The sequence below is a fragment of the Eriocheir sinensis genome, chromosome 17 (genome assembly GCF_024679095.1).
Source record: "Eriocheir sinensis breed Jianghai 21 chromosome 17, ASM2467909v1, whole genome shotgun sequence".
Classification (NCBI taxonomy): Eukaryota; Metazoa; Arthropoda; class Malacostraca; order Decapoda; family Varunidae; genus Eriocheir; species Eriocheir sinensis.
The window spans coordinates 2319833-2333820 of NC_066525.1; the positions used below are offsets into that span (position 1 = coordinate 2319833).

The 13988-nt window shown below is 45.6% G+C and overlaps 1 long non-coding RNA gene across 1 annotated transcript in view; it reads left to right on the forward strand.

Annotated features, from left to right (window-relative positions):
* Positions 1 to 13988, forward strand: part of LOC126999756 (uncharacterized) — a 76640-nt gene that overhangs the window by 42745 nt on the left and 19907 nt on the right. The window contains exon 2 of the long non-coding RNA XR_007753546.1: positions 9487 to 10406. This is a non-coding gene — a long non-coding RNA (uncharacterized LOC126999756). The remainder of the gene's footprint in view (positions 1 to 9486; positions 10407 to 13988) is intronic.

A 13988-nucleotide genomic window follows, 5' to 3' on the forward strand; every position in this document is an offset into this window, starting at 1 on the left:
GTCTTTGTTTGCAGCATCTTTGCCATACGTCTTTGCTTGATGGATGTGCTGTGTGCCTTTTTTTTTTTGGGGGGGGGGTCTCACTACGATGGGTCTTTGTTCACTGTCTTTGTATACCGTGCGCTTTTGTTTGTGGTCTCAGTACGGTCCATATTGTTTGCTTTATACTGGTCACACTTGTTTGCTGCATTTTCAACTCGTTCTGTCTCCTTTCGGTCATTCCTCTCTTTCTTTCTCTATTTCTGTCTCTCCTTTCTTTCCCTATCTGTCCCACGGCAGGTCTCACGATGCTCTCCTTCTCTTCCTCGCTCTCTTTTTAACCTTTTCTTTCTCTCTTTTGGTCATTCCTCTCTTTCTTTCTTGCTGTCTCTCCTTCTTTCCCTATCACTCCCACGGCAGGTCTCATGGGGCTCTCCTTCTCTTCCTCGCTCTCTTTTTAACCTTTTCTTTCTCTCTTTTGGTCATTCCTCTCTTTCTTTCTCTCTTTCTGTCTCTCTTTCTTTCCCTATCTGTCCCACGGCTGGTCTCATGGGGCTCTCCTTCTCTTCCTCGCTGTCTTCTTAACCTTTTCTTTCTCTCTCTTGCATTTGTTTACTCTCGCATTTGTTTGTTGTTTACGGTGTACGCATTTGTTTACTGTCCGTTCTATGTTCACCTATTTGCTATTTACTCCTTACTCTCTTACTCACTTCCCTCTCTACTGGTCCGAACTCACATGAGACAGACAGCGGGATGGATCATTGGCCCGGAGAGAGTGGCCGTCCCGTCCCCGTCCTTACACCGCCGGAGATCTTGTGGTCAGATAAGGTGGACGGTTTATTACCCTCCTGCGTCACGTATTGGAACGGCACTGGCTTCTGTTACGTTCTCCGACATGTCCGCGTTATGACAGCGAGACACGTGGCTTGTATGAGTAGCATCCCACGTGACACCTCCGCCTTTCTCTCTCTCTCGTGTGTGTGTGTGTGTGTGTGTGTGTGAGTGTGTCTGATTTACGGGTGTTCATCTTACTAATAGGTCAGACGGGATGAAGTGTTCTGTAACTATCGTATTCTGCTTTTTGCGATGATTGTGATTGTTATTGTTATTTCCTTCTCCTCGTTTGTGATTGTTTTCCATGTCTGGTTTGTTTTTCTCTATCCTTCTCTTCTTTATCCTCTACTCTCTCTTCTCTATCAGATGTTCTTGTTCTTGTGGGGAAATAATATACACACACATTTATTATTTTATTTGTGGTAACCTAATCTTAACCCTGGTGGCATCAAGGTCTTGGTTAATTCTGGGGACTCGGCGGATAATGCATGCGAGATTTGTGCCCTCCAGACCTCCACCACCACCACCACCACCACCACCACTACCAGAACCTCCTCCTATCTTCTTTTCCTACATCACCAGTCCACCACCTCCTACCACCACCACCACCACCACCCGTTATGACTCTACCACCACCACTGCCAGAACCTCCTCCTATCTTCTTTTCCTACACCACCAGTCTACCACCTCCTACCACCACCACCACCACCAGCGCAGTTACCACAACCACATTCAACATTACCACTAACATCATCTCCACCTGCCACAATCCACCACCTCCACCACTACCACCTGCCGCAGCCTACTGGATCATGAAGCGAGGAGCAGGCTGGAGGTGCGTGGAGGCGCCGAGCTTAGGTTACGCAAGCCCACAGGAGAGTCACCCTTGCCTCGTCTCTCTAATGAGTCGAAATTTGCATACACGCCCGGGAATAACAGGAGTCGAGGAGGAAGGGGCACATTCCTCCTTTTTTATGCCTTTGCGTTGTTGCTCTGCGTCCTGTGTTTGTGCCCCGCTGTACTTCACCCTCCGTTTTGTCCCTCCTTCTCTCCCTTTCTCTCTCTCTCTCTCCTTCCTTCCCTAATGTTCCCTTCTCATCTACGTCTTCCACTCTCCTTTATTTTTTTGCTTCTCATTTCTATTCCTCATATTTCTTCCTCCTCTTCTTCCTCTCCTTCCCTCCTTCTCTCCCTTCCTTCACCTATTCTCCCTTTCTTTCTCTCTCCTTCCTTTCATCATGTTCCCTTCTCATCTGCCTCCCTCTTTCTATCCCTTCTCTCCCCTCCTTCTCTCTCTTCCTTTACCTGTTCTCCCTTCCTCTCCCTCTCCTTCCTTTCCTAATGTTCCCTTCTCATCTGCGTCTTCCTCTCTCTATCCCTCATATTCCCTCCTCCTCCTCCTCCTCCTCTCCTTCCCTCCTCCTCTTCCCGCCTTCTCTCCGCTCTTTCTTCTCCTCATCCCTCCTTCCCCATCCCACTTTCAGCTGGGTTGTTACAAGGCCACGGCGTCCCTCCCTGACCATCACCCTCGTCACCACACCGGCTGGAGGAAGGAGACCAGGAGGAGGAGGAGGAGTAGGAGGGAACTTGGAAGAGCAGGCAACATGACTTATAACGAGGCTGCCTGCTCTGGTGATGTAATATATTCGTCGGGGACTTTAGTGACCTGCGAAAAAATAAATAAATAAAACACTTGCTGTGGCCACGTGCCCGACCATTTAGCTGCCTCGTGATGTAATGAAGTAACGGTCAATGCGATTTTTGGTAGTTTTGGTAGTTTGCAAGATTGTTTTACTCCATGGCGGTTGACTTCTTTTTTTTTTTACAGCAGAGGATTCGGTTCAAGGGCATAAAAAAATGAAACAAATTGAAAAAAAAGCCCGCAACGCGAAGAAAAACCCCTGTCGATGTCTGTACTGTATCTCATCGGCTAAACTGTTGACCGATATATTTAGCTCAGGTACTTGAAGACCTGTATCAAATAACCTCGTAGTTGTCTTCTTGTCCAGCGCAAAGAGGTTAAGTTGTCGGAGTCATTCTTTACATGGTTGTGTTTTCCTCCTCCTCCTCCTCCTCCTCCTCCTCTGCATCCTTCCTTTTCCTCTCATTTTCTTTATTTACTTTTTTTTTGTATTGTTTAGCTTCTCACGCACTCTTTCCCTTTTCCATTCGTTTTTTTTTCTACAATTTTCCTCCTCCTCCACTTCTCCTCCTCCTCTTCCTCCTCCTCCTCTATATCCTTCCTTTTCCTCTCATCTCATTTTCTTTATTAATTCCTTTTTTTGGATTGTTTTTCTCCTCACGCACTCTTTCCCTTCCCCATCCTATTTTTCCTTCAGTTTTCCTCCTCCACTTCTCCTCCTCCTCCTCCTCCTCCTCCTAATCGGTACAGGCAGAGGCTCTCGCGGTCGTGATTGAAGGTTTGGCAGGTTCAATTGTAGGTATTTCGCTATATAATATTTCGGAGCTACTTTATACAGCCGAGTAAATAATCAATTAGAGACGAGATATTCCTTAAGTCGAGGCTCTAAACCTTTGGCCAACTAAACGCCTCCGCCGACATAAAAGTGAAACCTCTTGAAAACCCGCAGCATCCAGAGGCGAGTTTAAACGTCGACTTCAGTGCCGCCAACCAAGTGGAACGCTGAAGACCGAATCTGTGGCTGCAATCGAATCTTACTTGCACCCCCGTTGTATACCAGGTCCTCTGTTCTCTGCCTCCTCTTCCTCTTTTTCTTGTTCTCCTCCTCTTCTTCTGCTCTCTTCCTTCTCCTCTTTCTCTTGTTCTCCTCCTCCTCTTCTGCCGCTGCCTCTCTCTTTCTCCGCCTTTCTGTGCCTCCAATCGAATCTTACTTGCACCCCCGTTGTATACCAGGTCCTCTGCTCTCTGCCTCCTCTTCCCCTTTTTCTTGTTCTCCTCCTCCTCTTCTGCCTCTTCCTCTTTCTTTCTCCGTCTCATCTGTTTTGTTTTTCTTAGTTTTGTTTTTTCTTTTTGTTATTCTTGTTCTTTCTTGTTCCCTAAGTTCTTTTTGTTCTTGTATTTCTTGTTTTAGTTCGTGTTCTTTCTCTTGTTCTTTTTGTTCTCGTTCTTGCAAGTGTTTTTCTTATGTCTTATTTTTGTTCTTTTTATCTTTCTTGATCATAATTTTGCCTTTGTTTTCGCTCTTATTCTTGTTCATTTTCTTTTTCCATTCCTCCTCCTCCTCCTCCTCCTCCTCCTGGCGTGCTCAGCGGCCGCCTAATCTACCGTCATCTACAGTGTGGCGCACAAAGCCAGACGCCGACAGAGCCTTCACCACAGACACGGATAGCCATTCATTTTTTCCCCTCTCACACCCTGCAAATACACTTAAGGGAAGATGCTTTAGTGATCCCGTCGAGGGGTGTGGGTGAGGCGTAGGGTGTAGGGTGTGAGGTGAGGGTGTGCGTGCGTGTATGTGTTTGTGTGTGATATTGGGAGGTGCAGATGTGAGTCACTCTGTGCACAGCCAGCCGCATTGGGAGAGGGAGGAGGGAGAGATGGGACAGAGGGAGGAAGGGAGGGAGGGAGGGAGGGATCGGAGGAGGAGGAGATTCAGGTAATGGTGTGTCTGCTCTCACCACAAATAATACTTAACATTGAGAGTTGGTTTTTATTCACATCCCTCCTTTTTTTCCTTTATTTTCACTCATATGTTCTGAACGCCTTTGGTTCTTATTGTATTTCGACTTCTTAGACTTCGGGGAAAATGTGTGTGTGTGTGTGTGTGTGTGTGTGTGTGTGTGTGTGTGTGTGTGTGTGTGTGTGTGTGTGTGTGTGTGTGTGTGTCTGTCTGTCTGTCTGTCTGTCTGTCTGTCTCTCTCTCTCTCTCTCTCTCTCTCTCTCTCTCTCTCTCTCTCTCTCCCTTATAATTGATCTCCGGCGGGTCGTTTTCACAGCACTCAGCGGTTGGCGTCTTTTTCTCGCTCCCTCGGCATGCCATCGCCTTCGTATCGGATTCCATTCCCTGCTCGTAAAAAAATGACCGAACCTATACTTACTTCACATTGTAACAACATTTTTCTCACTCTCTCTATTCTTTTTTTCTTCTTCTGTAATATTCACTTTGTCCCTGGAGCTGCACTATATATTTACCCTAATACAATTTTGGGGGTTCATTTTCGTAAGATTTATGAGGTTTTTTTTTTTTCGTCTTTTCTTAATTGCCAACATGGAGGTGCTTTTTCTCGTTGCGGTACATCTCTGTTTTTCTTTCTGTGCGTATGTAGCAACGGTGTGTGTGTGTGTATGTGTGTGTGTGCGTGTGCGAGTGTGTGTGTGTGTGTGGCTGTGAGTCGTCCCTCGTCCCTGCATGCTACACGGAGAGCCGGCGTTAGACAGTGCTGTAGTAGGTGTGTGTAGCCCGCTGCCTTACTCCGCCCTCCTGCAGGCGCCTGGCACGGGGGAGGGGCCAGCATTGTGGTTACGGAGAAGCAAGTTATGGGCGAGATGGGCGGCTGGTTACCTGGCTGGGGAGGTGAAGGGGGAGGGGAGTAGGAGGAGGAGCAGAATGAGAAGAACTAGGAACAGGAGGAGAGGAGGAGGAGGAGCAGAGGAAGGATGAGGGAGGAGAGGCAGAGCTAGTGGGAGGAGGAAGACTTGGAGGAGGAGGAGGAAGAGGGAACTCGGTTTATGGGTGGCCATGACTGTTACTGTGTTCATCTCCCTGCTCTTCTTCCTCCTCCTCCTCCTCCTCCTCCTCCTCCTCCTATTCTGTCTTCATCCTCCTCCTTCTCCTCCTCCTCCTATTCTGTCTTCATCCTCCTCCTTCTCCTCCTCCTCCTATTCTGTCTTCATCCTCCTCCTCCTCCTCCTCCTCCTCCTATTCTGTCTTCATCCTCCTCCTTCTCCTCCTCCTCCTCCTCATCATCATCATCTCTTCTCTCGTAATCTCTGCCTGACTTTTATAATGAGGTCAGGAGGACTTTAGTTAGCTTCCCCGACACCTGAGCGGCGGCAGTACCTACAGTAAACGTCCTCAACCTGTCGATGCCTTTCCTCCAGGGGCGCGCCTCGGAAACTGTGGCCGCATGAGAACTTTAAAGATTTCATTCATTTTTCTTCATTTCTCTACACCATATCAACCTTGTGAGAGTATATAGTGCCATTGATGTTTGTATTCCTCTACCTTATTCATAACGAAGCCGTCATTTGGTAACGTTTTTAGTCTTTATTTTTCAGCTTCCCCTCCTGTCTCTCTCCGGCATATGATCACAGATGTTGCGCCGACTAAACGAAACTTTCCAACTTTCTTTTTTTTCAGGAGAGGAAACAGCTCAAGGGCAAAAAAATAAAAGAAAACACTAATGAAAAAAAAAAAAGCCCGCATTCATTTCGTTATACATGCATTAGTAAACAAGAAGAATATCCCGCAGACGTAAATACACACATAGAGAGGTTTAATAGACACCGGCCTTGCATAAACTCCCTGAAGGACGAGGAACGCACGCTGGAGGAGATGTAAACTTTTATCCAACAAGTTTAGCGAGAGAGAAAAAGAGCAGGATAAAATAACTTGGATGTCTTCTTCCTCTCCCATATTCTATTCACATTCAAGCATAAGATTTACCCGATTTACTCATTTTTGCCCGATAAGTTTCCCCGATTTACTCATTTTTGCCTGATAAGTTTCCCCGATTTACTCATTTTTGCCCGATAAGTTTCCCCGATTTACTCATTTTTGCCCGATAAGTTTCCCCGATTTATTCATTTTTGCCCGATAAGTTTCCCCGATTTACTCATTTTTGCCCGATAAGTTTCCCCGATTTACTCATTTTTGCCCGATAAGTTTCCCCGATTTACTCATTTTTGCCCGATAAGTTTCCCCGATTTACTCATTTTTGCCCGATAAGTTCCCCCGATTACTCATATTTGCCCGATAAGTTTCCCCGATTTACTATTGTTTTGCCCGATAAGTTTCCCCGATTTACTAATGTTTTGCCCGATAACTTTCCCCGATTTACTCATTTTTGCCCATCACCAAAACTATTCAGACCATCTCCCTCCAGAAAACTTGTCATCTGCATATTTTGGGTGTGGTATTTATATGGGACGATTATAGGTTTCCGCCGGCCCTGTTTAAAGGAGTGAAGAAGGAATGATAGAATTATTTACATGTCTTTATTTTGTTATCACATTTTATATACATCTGAATCGCCCAGCCGAGAGAGATTCGTACAAGTAGGTCGCCATGCATTCTTCGCCTTGATAAGATATGAGAAAACACACAAGAAAATGCGTGAAAAGATCTTTTTTAATAATATTCTCATCGTGTTTTGACCCCGTGTGTACAGTGGATTTGTATACGCGTCACTTACCATCCTCCACAAATGAGAAAAATACGAGAAGATAAACTGTATGTCTTTTCCCGTCTGTATTTTGTGTATATATTTGACGCGCCGCCCGCACTTGGGATTTGTGTGCCTCGCTTCTCGTCCTCCGCCAGTCATGTTTACAGACCACGGCGGGGCCAGTCGTGCGGGGCGAAGTAACCCGCGTGTAGCCCCGCGTTACGCACCAAGACGGCACCTTGCTAATTGCGTGTCACACCATGGCTGGAAAGCAAACCACGGGGAACACACACACACACACACACACACACACACACACACACACACACACACACACACACACACACAGACACAGACACACCTGCCCAGTTAACGGGTCATGGCATACGTGTCGCCTCACCTGTGGCACCTGTGTTGAGTATCATAGAAGCATCATGTCCCTCGTAAGGTGCTCAACGTGTCTCCTTTAGTAATGCCATTTGTTATTGTCTGAGATTTTTTTACGTGTTCTTTCCTCGTTTTTTTTCGTTTTTTTTATCATCACTAATTTTGCTTCCCTTTTTATTTTTAAAATTTTCTTCATTATTTTTTATCATTATCTTGTTATTTTTGTTCTTGTTATTTATCTCGTTCATTTTGTTCTTGTTCTTCTTATTCTTTTTGATCTTGCTTTACCTTTTCCCCTCCTCCTCCTCCTCCTCCTTTACTCCTCTGCTCCCAGGGTTAAGCAGCCGTTTATCTCGACAGCTTCCATTCTCAAACATTAATTTCTGTTGAACAATTTGCTTTTGCCAACCCTCCAAGAAAAACAACATCCTCTTACACACTCATCACTACCCAATATTTTCACACGCTTTCATTTCCAAAACGCCTCACCGCCGCTCCTCCAAACAGCAAGATTTCCCAAACAGTACATGCGATCGAAGTGGCTGGCTGGCGGTGTTTGTTGTTGGTGAAATGCAAAACTTCATACCCTTCTCCGCACCATCTGCTTTGAGTGAGGCGGTGAGGGGAGGAGGAGGGAGGGAGGAGCGTTGTCTCGCCCTCAATATACATACACGAAGCACAGAGCGACGATGGTACGGAATGTGTGTGTCAGTCTGTTTAATACCACCCGATGCTGCGCCGGCCTCTGCGTGTTCTGCCTTCCTTTCTTATCCCTCTCGGCTGCTGCCTCTGCTGCTGCCGGGGTCATTTAGTAAGCTCAGATCCTTGTCTAATATTTACTTACCGTGCAATTTCTAGCGCTAAGGTGTGTGTGTGTGTGTGTGTGTGTTCATGTCTTACACACACACACAAGCACACACACACACACACACACACACACACACACACACACACACACACACACACACACACACACACACACACACACACACACACGTACAGAGAAGAGCACAGCGGAACAGAGACAGACCAGAACAAGAACATAGAGAGAGAGAGAGAGAGAGAGAGAGAGAGAGAGAGAGAGAGAGAGAGAGAGAGAGAGAGAGAGAGAGAGAGAGAGAGAGAGAGAGAGAGAGAGAGAGAGAGAGAGAGAGAGAGAGAGAGAGAGAGAGAGAGAGAGAGAGAGAGTTTGAGAGAGAGAGAGAGAGAGAGAGAGAGAGAGAGAGAGAGAGAGAGAGAGAGAGAGAGATGAGAGAGAGTGAAGAGAGAGAGAGAGAGAGGGAAGTTGGGGTTCGGGAGGATAGGAGGGTGGGAGGCAGGAAGGGAGGGAGGGAGGGAGGGAGGGGGTAGTTATCCATGGTGGGGTTATCCTTATCCTGTCCTACTTCTCCTTTCTCCTTCCCCCTTCCTTTCTTTCCCATCCCTTTTACCATCTTCTTTTTCTCCTCCTCCTTTTCCTCCTCCCCCTCCTCCTCCGCGTCATTATCATCGTCGCCATCATCACTAATTTTCATTCTTGTAATTTTTTTTCACCATACGTTTCGTCGAGCTCCTTCTTTCTATTTAGGGTTTTTGCTGTTATTATTATTATTATTATTATTATTATTATTATTATTATTATTATTATTATTATTATTATTATTATTATCGTAAAAGTGTCTGTAAAAGCACAATCTGTAATTACTTTGACTCCTACATGTCAGAGAACACACACACACACACACACACACACACACACACACACACACACACACACACACACACACACACACACACACACACAGACAAACAAAAGAATATACATAGATTGCTAAGGGACACAATAACAAACAGACACACGCACACATACACACAGACAAAAAAAAAAATATACACAGATTAGAAGTAAGGGACACAATAAAAGAGATAAACAAGAATCCATGCACAGGTAACAGACAGGTGATGATTCTTAAATGCTTCTCCGCCCTTCTCCCACAGATGGTTCCTCTCGGGTGTGGCAGCAACAGTGATCAGTCCCTCACCAGGTCCTCGTCGGCTCCCCCTTGGCCGCCTTTCTCCTCGCAGTGACATCAGGTCATTACGAGAGAGCCAGCAAGGGATGGTGCCCGGTCTTGTATACTGAGAAAAGAGAATACCGGAGTCCCAGGAGGTTTACCATTGCCATAGTGAAGAGGAATTACGTGCCATGGCAGATAGAGGAGCATGCACAGTGCCAAGCTAGTGTAGTGCCAGTGTCGCGGTGCCATTCAGGTTACGAGTTGGTGTTAGTCGAGCGGAGTGAATGAGAACCGTCCTTAGTGGTGCGTCATCCACTGTGATTCAAGTGCCAAAATACGTGTTCATTCCGAGTGAAAAGTAAGAACCACGTTATTTATGAAGTTGTTATTGGTTGCATGTGCGTTTTCGTCCGTGTGTGAACGTTGATGAGTGGTTCGCAAACTCCTCCCACAGTTAAGTGCAATAAAGCGGATTAAAACGGGGATCAGAAAACTTGAAAGCTGTAAGTGTTGAAAAGTGACACTGCCTTCAGTATTTTGACAGTACAGTTTTATGGGACGTTGTCAAAACTATGCTGTTCAGCTTACCTCAAGAAACAAATCCTCAGCGACGCGACCAAGCCTAGTGATAAGGAAAGTGAGGAGAAGTAATTGAAGTGGATAAATAGTTCTTTTGAAACGTAAACGAAAGGACTGGCGCAATGAAAGGCATACGGGAATACGGGTTTGTGCTGCACTGCTATGTGTGGCGGGGGTGACGCCCTTTACGAGTGACGCCACGGCTGCTGGTGTGTGTATCCGCCGGTGTGTGGCGCGTGTGGGCCGAGCACGCGGCGGGCACCCCACATCCGTGACTCACCAAGATGGGGCAGAGCCACGCCCGACTCAACGACTCCGAGCGTGAGTAACATGTACTTTGTCTTTTTCTGAGGTTTGGGTAGCAGGTTTGTAGAGGCATTTAAGGCTTTTGCACGCACTTAGTCTTATTATTTTCTTTGCTCAATGATTTTAAGCTCGTAGGAATTTCCACGGATTTTCTCTTGCTCCTCTTCTTGTGTAGTTATTCCCACGAGTCCTAGTATGATTTTAAACTCTTCCTCATATTCCCACGAGTCCTAGTATGATTTTAAACTCTTCCTCATATTCCCACGAGTCCTAGTATGATTTTAAACTTTTCCTCATATTCCCATGAGTCCTAGTATGATTTTAAACTCTTCCTCATATTACCACGAGTCCTAGTATGATTTTAAACTTTTCCTCATATTCCCACGAGTCCTAGTATGATTTTAAACTCTTCCTCATATTCCCACGAGTCCTAGTATGATTTTAAACTCTTCCTCATATTCCCACGAATCCTAGTATGATTTTAAATTCCTTTCCTCATATTTCCACGAATCCTAGTATGATTTTAAACTCTTCCTCATATTCCCACGAGTCCTAGTATGATTTTAAACTTTTCCTCATATTTCCACGAGTCCTAGTATGATTTTAAACTCTTCCTCACATTCCCACGAGTCCTAGTATGATTTTAAACTCCTTTCCTCACATTTCCACGAATCCTAGTATGATTTTAAACTCCTTTCCTCACATTTCCACGAATCCTAGTATGATTTTAAACTCTTTTCCTCACATTTCCACGACTCCTAGTATGATATTAAACTCTTTTCCTCACTCCCATTTTAGTGAAGTGACCATTTACACACCTAGCTGACTTTTACACACTTCACCTTGCTCTTATGTTTTTTTTTTCTAATGCAGTGCTCAATATAAACGCTCCCAGGCTTATCGAGTTAATTAGTAATGGCTGTGTGTCGGCGGGAGGTGATTAACAAGACAGGTATTTTAGGGGGGGACGCTGAGGCTTCTTGGTTGCCCACGATACCTACTCTTCCGCAGCCTTCCCTCGCCTCACCCCTCCTCCATTTTCTTTTATTTGTGGGACTTTTGTTTGAGTTTTCGTCGTCGGAATCGCTATCAGTGTTTTGTTCTTCTTTCTTCTCCTCCTCCTCCTCCTCCTCCTCCTCCTCTAACTGTCATTCATATCTTCATTATTGTCATCAACTTCCTTCTTCTTCTCTTCTTGTTCCTTCTCCCCCTCCTCCCCATCAGCATCATCCTTCTCCTCCTCCTCCTCCTCTAACTGTCATTCTTATTATCATTATGGTCATCAACTTCCTTCTTCGTCTCTTCTTCTCCTCCTCCTCCTCCTCCTCCTCCTCCTCCTACTTCTCCTTTATCCCCAACTCCTTGTCTTTCTCCTCCTACTCCAACTTCTGCTCATGTTTTCCCCTTCCCATCTCCTCCTCCTCCTCCTCCTCCTCCTGCTTTATCACCAGAACCACTACCTCTCCTAAATACCCTCACCACTCTTCCTCCTCCTCCTCTTCTCCCCCCCCCCACCCCCTCCTCCTCCTCCACCAATTGTCTAACTGCCATCTCAGCTCTGATCTTGCAACACCTTTCAATGGTTAGCTGTAATGTATTGCCGCGTCTCGGGCCCACAGACTCCACGCATGAGCAAATCGACCAGACTAATTGAGGATGCTGATCAGGGATGGGTGATTATAACCAGTTGAGAGAGAGAGAGAGAGAGAGAGAGAGAGAGAGAGAGAGAGAGAGAGAGAGAGAGAGACTTTTTTTTTTTACATAATTCCTTCTTTTTTTTCCAAGCCTCCAAAACTTACTACCTGCACATTATTCTTTACTTTCCTGTTTTTTTTCTTGTTTTTTTTTCCGCCCTTTTTTGGAATCAGTGGAACGTAAAGTGTGTGTGTGTGTGTGTGTGTGTGTGTGTGTGTGTGTGTGTGTGTGTGTGTGAGAGAGAGAGAGAGAGAGAGAGAGAGAGAGAGAGTTCTTCTTGTTTATCACTGAGGGCGCGGTGGTCCGGGACATATATTTTTGCCCTCCCTTGACGGCCCATTAAAAAAGTAATAGTGTTTTTTGGGGGCACTGAGGAAACCCAAGGCGTCAGCACCATGGCCCATTAAGATGTAAGGGAGGGGGACTTAGCCGACTTACCAGCATATATTACTCTCTCTCTCTCTCTCTCTCTCTCTCTCTCTCTCTCTTTTTCTTTCTCTTCTCCTTTTTCCTCCTCTCCCTCTTCACCGCCTCGCACGTTGGTCCTTTAAGATTATATGGGAAGGGGAATTGCATGCTCCTATTCCTCTCTTCCTGTTTTCTCTTCTCTTTTCTCTCTTTTCCTTCTTTTTCCTCTCATCTTTTCTCTCCTCTCCCTTCTCTTCACCGCCTCGCACGTTCGTCCTTTAAGATATAAGGGGGACTTGCATGCTCCTATTCCTTTCTTCCTGTTTTCTCTTCTCTTTTCTCTCTTTTCCTTCTTTTTCCTCTCACCTTTTCTCTCCTCTCCCTTCTCTTCACCGCCTCGCACGTTGGTCCTTTAAGACATAAGGGAGACTTGCATGCTCCTATTCCTCTCTTCGTGTTTTCTCTTCTCTTTTCTCTCTTTTCCTTCTTTTTCCTCTCACCTTTTCTCTCCTCTCCCTTCTCTTCACCGCCTCGTACGTTCGTCCTTTAAGATATAAGGGGGACTTGCATGCTCCTATCCCTTTCTTTATTTTTTTTTCTCTCTTCTTTCTTTCCGTTCTTTTCCCTCTCACCCTTTCTCTCCTCTCCCTTCTCTTCACCTCTCCCCTTGCCACCCATGCACCTGTTTACCTTCACCTGCGCCCCCGCCTCTCCTCCGTGACTCACGCCGCCCCAACTCACCTTGAGGGGCCGCACCTCCACGCGTACTCCGCAGGGAAAGTGAATGGGTGCCGGGAAGGGTTGGCTTGATTATGCATGTTCTTAATTACAGGTATATAAAGGTAGCTCTTGGCCACGTACATGCATAAATACCTACCTACCTACCTAGATACATACATACATACACATATATACATACATACATAAGTAAGATGTAATATATCTGCCTGAATGTTGGTTTTGTGAGGATTCTTTTACTGTGCTCACCCGAACTCATAATCATATATAAGCATACGTAATTTTTTAATCCATATATGGACTACAATTTTATTTTGACGGTAACTGGAGGCAGATTGTCATGCTGGAAGATTGTGATGCTGGAAGATTGTAATGCTGGGAGATTATGATGCTGGAAGATTGTGATGCTGGAAGATTGTGATGCTGGAAGATTGTGATGCTGGAAGATTGTGATGCTGGAAGATTGTGATGCAGAGAACACACACACACACACACACACACACACACACACACACACACACACACACACACACACACACACACGACCACATAGTTTCAGTGTGCTACATCCGTATATATATTTATTTTCGGGGCCGGCTAACAGGTTCCACCCACCTGATAGATTGATCCTCCTTGTCTAGCATAAAGCAGGAAAGATGGAGGAATAGATAAGATAACAGCATCAAAGAGGTTTCCAGATTCCTCTTTTGTACGTGTATTGTAAAAAGGAGGAATAATTGAAAGTGTTGAGTAATG